Source organism: Protopterus annectens, chromosome 5.part0 (genome assembly GCF_019279795.1).
Source record: "Protopterus annectens isolate FY-2018-M chromosome 5.part0, PAN1.0, whole genome shotgun sequence".
Taxonomy (NCBI): domain Eukaryota; kingdom Metazoa; phylum Chordata; order Ceratodontiformes; family Protopteridae; genus Protopterus; species Protopterus annectens.
Window position 1 is genome coordinate 1016918180 of NC_056735.1, and position 12521 is coordinate 1016930700.

Consider the following 12521-nt stretch of genomic DNA (forward strand, 5'->3'; position numbering starts at 1 on the left):
AATACATATGAGTGTGTCTGAGTGAACCTGCCAAAAAAGTGCCATGTCAGGGCTACTGTAACAGAAATGAAAAGCATTCCCCTGTGCAGATCATGCAGGAATAGTAATTGTGGAGTACTGAGTCATACACAGATATGTATGTCAAAACTAATAAAGGTGATCCCAAACACTATTGTGTCATCTCACTTGTACCTGATAAATAGAATTGTGTATGTCCTGTAGAATGCATTAACTGAGGTGAACTGATTTAGCACTGCTTGTCTGCATACTTTAGAATGGGCATGTCAAATAACTGGAAAAAAGCAACAGTACATATTCCCATCAGAATGTGTTTTACTTGTTTGTCTGCCAGCATTGTCCTGTGTTAACCTTTCAATTTCAGCCGTATGTAGCAGTGAATGTACTGAGAAATGTATAAGGCTAACAGGTGCAGACTTAAAACCAACTTAAAACTGTGTACTCATGAATCTAAATTGCAGTATGTAGTTGTAAAACAAACATGCAATCCAGCTAATGTGCACATGTTTCCCAAACAATGACACCAATGTCTGTTGTGTATGCATAATTTGTACTGAAAATGGAAAACAAATAATGCAACATTTCATAATAAAAGTACTGTGCACAAAAATATGTACTAGATAGAAATGTCAGAAGCAACAAACAACACCTCCCCAGTAGTTCAGTCTGATAAGGACTAGGCCTGTAATTCAATTTTGCACACACACCATGGTTTGAATCCCGGGACTGCCACTAATATTTCAGTCTGGTTCTACAGTTGTAAACTGCAATCTGAATAGAAAAAAATAATGTACTGCAGCACATACATTTTCCATTCAGGGCACACAGGTAAAGAAATCTGAATAGAAATACTAGTATGATGTGCATAACTATGAAAGGTGTACAATTGCTGTGTTGATCAGTGTCAGTCCTAAAAATAGATGCAAGCTAGACATCCACACTCTGCAGTTTGGCCCAGACAAGCCCCTCAGGTGTCACTCTGTCACGGATAGTTTCCCAAGTTTCCAAGAAACCTGCACACAGAGAATGTCACAGTAGATGTATGTGAAAGGCACAGCACACACTTCAGGGCCTGCAACTAATATGTGAATCTGAAATATGTGTAGAAACAGCAATGTAATGTACACACAGTTCATCTGCACAAAACCACAGGTAATGAAAGTGGTATAGAAACAGGTCTGATGTGTATAACTAAAATAAGGGTGCAATTGCTCTGTTGATATCTACAGCTGTTGTTGTGCTGTAGCAGCCCCATGGCCCAGGTAGAGTGAAAGTGTGGTCAGAATGTAGCGTAGTGAATAGTAGTGTACTGACAAATATACTTGATAGCAGTTGTCAATTGAATCTGTTCCCTTCCCCCACCACTCAACTGATCCACCCATCACACTGAAACCAACATGGGTATGTTCCTAAACAAACCTCTACTGTTGGGACCGTTGTTCCATTTGGTTTATCATTGTTTAAACTGTGTTTGTTTGTGTCTTTCGGCTTTTTTTTCCGTAGGGGGTCGCCACAGCGGAACCACCACATAGCAATATTCCCTGTTGAATAATAATCTTATTGCCTGCCTGACATACCATTAACTGGTATGCTGTTGCAACCCTGAATGCCATTCCATATATGCATGGGTTCCATTTTCTATGGCACTGGTATAATTGCACTGTTTTGGGTAAATGGGAATATCCATGCATGCTATTTTGACTAATGTTGTAATGTGTTGTGCATGACTAACCAATATTCATTATTAATTTCTACACCATAGTACATATGGGAAGGCAGATCCTAGCAGATCCACCTCTCCCACCTCACCTGGCTGAGGGAACAGGTCCCAGCATGCCTAGGACCCAACCCAGACCTTCCTCATCTGCTGGTCCTGCACCACCCTTGGGTGGAACCACTGCAGGGGATGGGGCTCGCCCCCATGTGTCATATACTGCCCCTGTCTGCTGTCTTGTCTGTCTGCAAATGTAACCTCTCCTACCACACATTCCTCACCACATTTACCAATAATCCTTCCTTAACATCCCACTCTCACCTTAAAAAAAGGGCATCTGTCCCACAAAAAAATCATGTCCCATACATAGCTCTGCATTTTGCCCAGAGACATGTACCCAGCACACAATCTAACCCTACCAATCATCCAATCTGTATGATGCCCACACGCCTCCCTGTAGGGTGTGAGGCTCCAAATTCTAAATTGCCCACATTGAAAGCAGCTGTTGCTGCCAAAGAAATGCAAAGATATGGTCCTTTCCTACACCCGTCCTGCACATCCCTACTTGTTTCTCCTCTTGTTTGTCCCTCTGCTTGCCCCAGTTTCACCACTTTCCTGTTTCCCTTTTTTCTTTTCATTATTTGAAATTAGCATGGGTTTAACTGGCCGTAAGTGGCCGTAAGCGAGCTAAGCTCACGTAAGCATCACTTAGCTCCACGCAAACCCACTTACAACTGCTTTAAAGTGCCTTAATCACTCTGTCTCCATCAGATCCTGTTCTGCCCAACAACAAAATCAACAGCCCATGCAATTCTCAAACCCAGGATCCTGCACACTATAGCCAAAGTGATTTACCACTAAGCCATTTCAAATGCAAAGAAATCTGATGTTTTCTCAAACATATCATCCAGCACAGTCATTCAACAGTAGTGGAAATGTATTTATATATGTAAATATCTGTATGTATGCATGTATGTATATATATATATATATATAGGTTTACTATCATAAATTCGAAAGTAAAAATAAATAATGTCTTTATTTTCGAATGCATCAATCGAAAAAATGAACATTTTCAGTAATAGTAAAAACAAGAAAACAAGGGCGTTATTAAAATATTTAATTTAGCATACGGGCGACGGCGATACACAATGCCACCACCCTTCCCATACCTACCTACCTAACTGAACACACACTGCTCTGCACCCCCCTCAGATGCAGCCTGCCCCCAACCCACCCTGTAATATTCACACTAGCAATATTCGTCTTCACAGTGATCGCACTACAGTGGGAAGGGATACATTTCTAACCGCACTGTACCACTCCCCCCTCCATGACAAAAGTGAAATTGCACAGTTCATTCAATTGCAAAATGACAACCTCTCATTTCGTCAGAATATGAAGTATTAAGTATTGATGTTCGAATGTCGAATCTTTCTACAAATTACGCGTCGACATAATGATAGCAAACCATATATATATATATATATATATATATATATATATATATATATATATATATATATATATATAGAGATATATACAACAAATAAATATATGACCAAAGGCACCATTAATGGGGGTGAGGTGGGCCCAAAATAAGTACCATTTGTAATTATTGATATCATCCTCTTCTCCACAGCTGAACAGATCTGCCTTGCAGCACAATAACCAACACTTGCAAGTCCCATACCCAGGACCCTACACAACATAGTCACAACAAGTTAACAGTACTCCATCTCAGATGTACAATGCCAGAATAATATCAATTAAATGCCATGCAGAACAGTCGGTGTACCATAGGGAATGTACAACGTGGATAAATATGAATATACACATACATACACATATGCATATATTACTACATATAGATATGTATAAGAAGATATATATTTAGAGGGTGCACAGCATATCTAACAGCCATTATTCCTACAGTTGCCACCTTTTAAAATGGCCAGTGTTTGATTCTTTCATACAAAAGACAATTATTGCATGAAACATATACCCATAAACAAGTCAAAGCATATGACACCACACACAGGTTTGCATACAGAGAAATGTTTATTTGGGTACTATTTCAGTTGCACATGCCATTTCATATAGCAGTTAGGTGTTTGAAATACATAATAACTGAGTAATGCAACTCTCAAACCAAACATATGATACAGTAATCGGAAAGCATAACATATGTTGCTGTCCAGGCCAAGGCCTTCAAGTAGTACAACAGTAATGAAACACTGGCCTGGAAGATAAGAATCAATCAACACTAATTAATTACAGATGTAGTTCAGCAGCCTCCAATTACACTCTGTACTCAACCCCTAGGGAGAAAAGAATTAAGTTGTCACAATGAAAATGTATCTGTTACATAACAATGCTTAACTTAAAACATCACTATCACACTGACAAACAGAACTGTCTGTAAGACAGTAAACACTAGCCCACCACTGTTCCCATGGTGAAATGTATGAAAATGTACAGCCATATACCTTCATGTGTCTTAATACTGATATCATTCACATGTTGTAACAGCCTAGGTTAAAATGGTGCATACCCCTCCCTCTTAGAATGACTTACAAGGGCATATAACAGTGTTACATACACTGACCTCTGGACTATACAAGGTCACACATGTTTTGTCCAGCTGTAGCTTTTACACACACACACACACACACACACACACACATATATATATATATATATATATATATATATATATATATATATGTGTGTATCGACCCTACCCAACAATATGTGTGGGAGTCCAAAACATCACTGGAATGATAGCAGGAATGCCAGCACTAAATAATGATAGGCTACTACTTAACAACCTCTTACTGCATGACATATGGACAAAGCCTGGTATATAGATGGAGGACAGAGGATGGAACACAGGGCAATATTTAATATATTGCTGTTATATACTGTGAAAGTTGCTGGTGTTACATGATTAGTTGCAATATACCCTTACTCAGGAATATGAAGTCAGAAACACAAATGAATGTAGCCATGTAATGATAACACTCAAAAGAAAGAATGCCACTGATATATCAGAGACTATACCTGTGTGGTGAACAGACAAAACATAACAGCCAATCCTCTGGCCATCATGTGGATAGGCCCACAGTTGAGAGCTATGCAGAGTGCATTTCATGCAAAACTAGCATGTACACACAAACCCTGTAAAACTAGTGGTATACAATGCATATAGCAACAATAATCATACTGTCCGTAGGTCTTGAACCTTATACAAATATGTAGTTGGCCTGAAAAAAATCTTGTATTTTGGAACATATATCGGAAGCAGATGAAGTGTTAATGAAAAGGAAATTATTGTATAAAGAGACTTTATATATTTTAAAATTTAATACATTATCTCCAGTAGGCCTAAATAGTGAATGTAACTGGAGAGTGTTTCTTTAAAATGTATATATGATTATTTTAATTGATGTATGATTAATTAGATGATTGTTTGATTAATTGTATTTAAGTGAATATATGTGTATATATATATATATATATATATATATATATATATATATATATATATATATATATATATATATATATGTAGGTGTATGGTGTGGCATATTTTGTAACTCCAGGAAGGCTGTGCCGAGGTGCCAGAGTGATATTCAGTGTAAATAAACTATTTAATACAATACTGGTGGCATCATTTTCGCTGGCTTTGTAGTCTTGTGTGTTTTAACGCTTGTTTGGTGTTTTTTTTATATAGTGAGAGATGGCCAGTGGATCACTGCAACAATTGATATGTATTTTTTGAGATGATGCATTTGTTTCTGCTACATTTCATCAAGTTGGTGAAACCCAGATGGAACCATGTACTTCTATATCCAATACTGCCCCTGTTAAAACTTGGGAGCATCTGTTAGAAAAAGGATCCAAAAACCAAAAAGACTGGACACTGCTCGAGTACCAACTCCTTCTATTTATTAAAAAACAGACATACAAGTGATGAGCGCTTTCGGGCCTCTGCCCTTCATCAGATAAAGCATCTCCCAGAAACCAAACATTTTAAAACAAATACAGACCAATAAAAAATCAGTAAAAAACCCGCCTATTCTTAAGGGCGGGTCTCATAGGAATGACTTCATTAAGCCCAGGGCTCCTGTGTGCCATAAACTCAATTATCCATTTAGATTCAGCTAACTCTGTTAATTGTTTAATGTCACCCCCTCTTTTATTCAACTTCACATTCACTATCACTTTGAATTTGAAACTGTGTGTAGGATGAACTACCAAATGTCTATATAATGCATTGCATGTGTCTCCATTCCTAATCGAAGAGAGGTGCTGCAAGACCCTAACTTTAAACATACAGTTAGTCTTGCCTACATAAAAACTTGTGCAGGATTGACACTCTGCCAAATAAACCACATCAGTGGTTCTGCATGTTGCTTTCCCCTTCAAATTGAATGATCTTCCAGTCACTGGATGTGTAAAAACACCCCTACTATCTATGTGGGCACAAGCCTTGCATAGCCCACATGGAAAAGTACCCTGTTTAGTGACGGCCAGATTATCCATACTGGTCTTTATCTTATCTTTACAGAGTAAATCTTTCAGGTTTTTGTTTCTTTTATATCTAAAAACCGGTTTATCACCTAAAATGTTCTTCAAATTTACATCACTAGTTAAAATGTTCCAATTCCCTCGGATAAGTGCACAAACATCCCCTATATTGCTGCCATAGGTTAGCATCAGCCTAGAATCATGTCCACTGGACCTGTCATGCTGTTTTCCTATGCATGTTTCAGTAGTCCTCAGCCATGGTTTGTACCTATCCTTTCTGTAACCTTTGCCAAACTCCACCCTATTGTCCACCAGTTTCCTATCATAACCCCTGGTGTAAATGCAGTCCTTCAGGGTCATCATCTCTTGTTCAAAGCATACATCATCATTGCTAATTCTAGAGATCCTAGCAACCTGTCCCTGCACTATATTGGGAAATATGTGTCGAGGGTGCATGCTGTCAAAGGAAAGCAAGGTATTCTTCCAGCAATCTTTTCTATATAAACTGGATAAAAAAACATTCTCAGTCAACTGTACCCTGATATCCAAAAAGTCAATCTGTGTGCGTGAGCTGTTAACCGTGAACCTCAAAAATGATGTAGTGGTATGTAGGTAGGAGACAAAATCAGCTAAAGAGCTGTCGTCCCCATTCCAAAGAATAAAAATATATCCTTAAACGCTTGTACATCTTAATATGACCTTTCCATAACGTGTTATTTAACACCATACTTCTCTCCCAAAAAGACAAAACAAGGTTGGCATAGGTATTGGCACAGGAGGTGCCCATGGCTATCCCCTGTGCCTGCCTGTATGCTTGATTCACACCAATAAAGACATTATTGTTCAATACCAAACTGAGCAAACCCACTATGGTATCAATCTTCAGGGTAGTGGCACCTAACTCCTGCAAAAGTTCAGAAATGGCTCGTATCCCATAGTCGTTGCCTATGACAGTAAACAGGCTCTGAATGTCCATAGTTACCATAAGTAATTCACCATCAATCAGATCCACTTTGTAAGCCCCTAAGTTTTTCAAAAAGTGGCCTGTATCTAATAGTACACTATCCAATTTAACTAGATATGGCCTTAACTCCGTCTCCAACCAAATCGAGATGTTTTCTGTCACCCAACCTCTACCAGACACTATTGGTCTGAGAGGTGGGTCAGTTTCTGATTTGTGTATCTTCGGTAAGGCTTTAAATATGGGTGTCACTGGTTTCTCTATCCAAAGGAATTTAAACAGATCTTCATTAATCAACTTACTATCCAAAAACAACCGTAGATTATTGTGTACCCTGTCTATAATCCCTTTCACACCCAAAGGATTAATCGGGGTATACATGTCAACATTCTGTAACAGTCCTAGCAACTTGCGTTCATACCAGGAGGTGTCCAGCACCACTACAGCACCCCCCTTATCAGCCATTTTAATAGTGATATCTGCATTATTCCCAAGACCATACAGAGCTTTTCTCTGTGTAGGACTCAAATTATAAAACCTACCATGTGTCCCCTCCTGAAAATAACACATCAAATCTTGTTCACAAGCATGGATAAATAAATTCATAGCTGTTGAGAAAGGCGGCACAAAACTACTAGGTTGCCTTAACATGGGATTACTCAAGTTGTCCCCTCCAAAAATCTGTTTCAAAGCTAAGCCACGACAGAAAACCATAAGATCCATAATGATATCATTGTATACACAGGCCCTACTGGGCACAAATGTCAGCCCTTTATTTAAAACAAACCATTCATCTTCAGATAAACTGTAAGATGAAAGATTAAAAACAATACCAGTGTCAAGCATGTCAGTCAGTGCAGCAGCTTCCTCCTCTTGCTGTATGCCCTGTCCTCGCTGCGTGAATGGTTCCATGCCCCTTTCTTCTTGACAGGTGCCGGCAGCCTGTCCAAAAAATTCAAGCGACCCTGTGTGTCTTTCGGTCTGGCTCCAGTCCTGTAATCACTCGGATCACAAACCAACCCCTTAGATACGGAGTCAGTATCCGTCGGAACAGTAGCACCTGGTGGTGCCTTAGTACGCTCATTGATGGAAATCACAGCGGGGATAGAATCCCCCCGTGGAAAAGCATGAGGAATAACATCCGTTGTATAGGAAATGAAGGAATAACCTTCAAGTGGAGATGCTTCCGTTTCTAGCAAGGAGGGGCCAGTAGTTACAAGGACTGGAGCCAGACCGAAAGTATTGTTTTTAATCTTTCATCTTACAGTTTATCTGAAGATGAATGGTTTGTTTTAAATAAAGGGCTGACATTTGTGCCCAGTAGGGCCTGTGTATACAATGATATCATTATGGATCTTATGGTTTTCTGTCGTGGCTTAGCTTTGAAACAGATTTTTGGAGGGGACAACTTGAGTAATCCCATGTTAAGGCAACCTAGTAGTTTTGTCCCGCCTTTCTCACCAGCTATGAATTTATTTATCAATGCTTGTGAACAAGATTTGATGTGTTATTTTCAGGAGGGGACACACGGTAGGTTTTATAATTTGAGTCCTACACAGAGAAAAGCTCTGTATGGTCTTGGGAATAATGCAGATATCACTATTAAAATGGCTGATAAGGGGGGTGCTGTAGTGGTGCTGGACACCTCCTGGTATGAACGCAAGTTGCTAGGACTGTTACAGAATGTTGACACGTATACCCCGATTAATCCTTTGGGTGTGAAAGGGATTATAGACAGGGTACACAATAATCTACGGTTGTTTTTGGATAGTAAGTTGATTAATGAAGATCTGTTTAAATTCCTTTGGATAGAGAAACCAGTGACACCCATATTTAAAGCCTTACCGAAGATACACAAATCAGAAACTGACCCACCTCTCAGACCAATAGTGTCTGGTAGAGGTTGGGTGACAGAAAACATCTCGATTTGGTTGGAGACGGAGTTAAGGCCATATCTAGTTAAATTGGATAGTGTACTATTAGATACAGGCCACTTTTTGAAAAACTTAGGGGCTTACAAAGTGGATCAGATTGATGGTGAATTACTTATGGTAACTATGGACATTCAGAGCCTGTTTACTGTCATAGGCAACGACTATGGGATACGAGCCATTTCTGAACTTTTGCAGGAGTTAGGTGCCACTACCCTGAAGATTGATTCCATAGTGGGTTTGCTCAGTTTGGTATTGAACAATAATGTCTTTATTGGTGTGAATCAAGCATACAGGCAGGCACAGGGGATAGCCATGGGCACCTCCTGTGCCAATACCTATGCCAACCTTGTTTTGTCTTTCTGGGAGAGAAGTATGGTGTTAAATAACACGTTATGGAAAGGTCATATTAAGATGTACAAGCGTTTCGTGGACGATATTTTTATTCTTTGGAATGGGGACGACAGCTCTTTAGCTGATTTTGTCTCCTACCTACATACTACTACATCATTTTTGAGGTTCACGGTTAACAGCTCACGCACACAGATTGACTTTTTGGATGTCAGGGTACAGTTGACTGAGAATGGCTTTTTATCCAGTTTGTATAGAAAAGATTGCTGGATGATTACCTTGCTTTCATTTGACAGCATGCACCCTCGACACATATTTCCCAATATAGTGCAGGGACAGGTTGCTAGGATCTCTAGAATTAGCAATGATGATGTATGCTTTGAACAAGAGATGATGACCCTGAAGGACTGCTTTTATACTAGGGGTTATGATAGGAAACTGGTGGACAATAGGGTGGAGTTTGGCAAAGGTTACAGAAAGGATAGGTACAAACCATGGCTGAGGACTACTGAAACATGCATAGGAAAACAGCATGACAGGTCCAGTGGACATGATTCTAGGCTGATGCTAACCTATGGCAGCAATATAGGTGATGTTTGTGCACTGATCCGAGGGAATTGGAACATTTTAACTAGTGATGTAAATTTGAAGAACATTTTAGGTGATAAACCGGTTTTTAGATATAAAAGAAACAAAAACCTGAAAGATTTACTCTGTAAAGATAAGATAAAGACCAGTATGGATAATCTGGCCGTCACTAAACAGGGTACTTTTCCATGTGGGCTATGCAAGGCTTGTGCCCACATAGATAGTAGGGGTGTTTTTACACATCCAGTGACTGGAAGATCATTCAATTTGAAGGGGAAAGCAACATGCAGAACCACTGATGTGGTTTATTTGGCAGAGTGTCAATCCTGCACAAGTTTTTATGTAGGCAAGACTAACTGTATGTTTAAAGTTAGGGTTTTGCAGCACCTCTCTTCGATTAGGAATGGGGACATACGCAACGCATTATATAGACATTTGGTAGCTCATCCTACACACAGTTTCAAATTCAAAGTGATAGTGAATGTGAAGTTGAATAAAAGAGGGGGTGACATTAAACAATTAACAGAGTTAGCTGAATCTAAATGGATAATTGAGTTTATGGCACACAGGAGCCCTGGGCTTAATGAAGTCATTCCTATGAGACCCGCCCTTAAGAATAGGCGGGTTTTTTACTGATTTTTTATTGGTCTGTATTTGTTTTAAAATGTTTGGTTTCTGGGAGATGCTTTATCTGATGAAGGGCAGAGGCCCGAAAGCGCTCATCACTTGTATGTCTGTTTTTTTAATAAATAGAAGGAGTTGGTACTCGAGCAGTGTCCAGTCTTTTTGGTTTTTGGATGCTTATCTCTTTTATTTGACTGGACTTTGGTGAGGCACAGAACATTGTTTTGTTTTTTTTTTTTGTTAGAAAAAGGAAGAGGGAAAAAATCTACTAACCCTTTTAATGAAGTGGATAAGGCTAACACAGTACATTTGTCAACAGCTGACCATACTAATTTAGAGTCACTTGAATGGCTGCTGTTTAGAGAAAATGCCTTACATTATAATATTCTAGGCTTGCAGAGATATTTGGATATAGGCATTACCCCTAGGAGTCACATTTTGTAAAGAATCCTGCTGCTTTTGATATCTCTGATGTAACTGAACTAGAGTTAGAAGAAAGATGGATTGCTGCCTCCCACAGGTGTGTAAGGGAATGGCTGCTTATACTGATAGAATGAGACACCCTAAAACAGCTTAAAGTGAAGGCTGAAATTGCAGCTGCTTGTGATGAATTATCTGGGCAGCTGGGTGGTTCTAAGTTTGAACAATTGTTATGTTCTTTAAATATCAAGTTAGAGGAAAAGTCTAGTGAAATTATACAATGTAGAATCAATAAGTTACAAAGAGACATTAGAGACGATGACTCTAGTTTGGCTTTCAAGAAGGTAACCAATCAGAGAGGTACCAGAGGCTTTAAAATTGCTTCTGTGAGATCTAAGAAACACCAAAATATCTCCTTTACCTCTACAGATGGAACTAATACTTTTGCAGGCTCTGATAATGAAAATACAGACTATCGCCCTTTGCCTGCTCCACAACAACCTGATTACATACATAATATGTTTTGGGGCCAAGGGAAACAACAGGGAAGACAGCAGAATGGCTACAATCAACAAAACAGCTTTTAAACGACAGTATGAAGGTAACAGAGACCTTCAACAGTTGAATCAACAAAAGAAAATGACTAAATATTGATTTTAAACATGTTTGTACAGTAGTTAGCAGTATAACAAGATGTGATTTGAATAATTCTATTGTAAATTTATCTGGGGTTGATTTAAGTGAAACTGAAATATCTGTTTTGGTTTAAAGTTTATGCCAACAGCTCTACCAAGAGCACATTTTGTTAAAGCAGAAGTGTTTAAGTTAATAAGAAAATTGCATTTGGTTAATTATTTTGAATGTAATGGTGAAAGTATGTCAGTGAAGAAAGTATACCTGCAAGTGAAGATGAGTTGCTAGATTTCTTCTCTTGTGATTCTTCATTTGAAACAGCTGAAAATGTTAATGCATATTGCACTTTAAATACTAAAATTGTTACTTATACTAGCACTTTTATACCTGCATTTAATAACCAGGTGATTTTGCAATTTTCTAAGATGCTTAATTTTGCATTAGAGAAAGTTCTGAAAGATTTTTCTTCTGAGAAGAAAGACATTTTGTATAACATGAGTAATAATGAATGGCTGTCTTTATTAAATTTATGTAAATGATCAGACATAATTATAAAACCCTCAGATAAAGATAGAAAAATTGTTGTTATGCACTGGAAACAATACCTGAAAGTGTGTATGGACCAGTTATCTGATGGCCAAGTATATAGGGAAGTAAATATTGATGTTTTTATGAAGCTATAATGACGTTTAAAGAACTAGTAGCTAAAGGCCTAAGACTGGGTTATTTTACAAGAAAAGATGCCCTA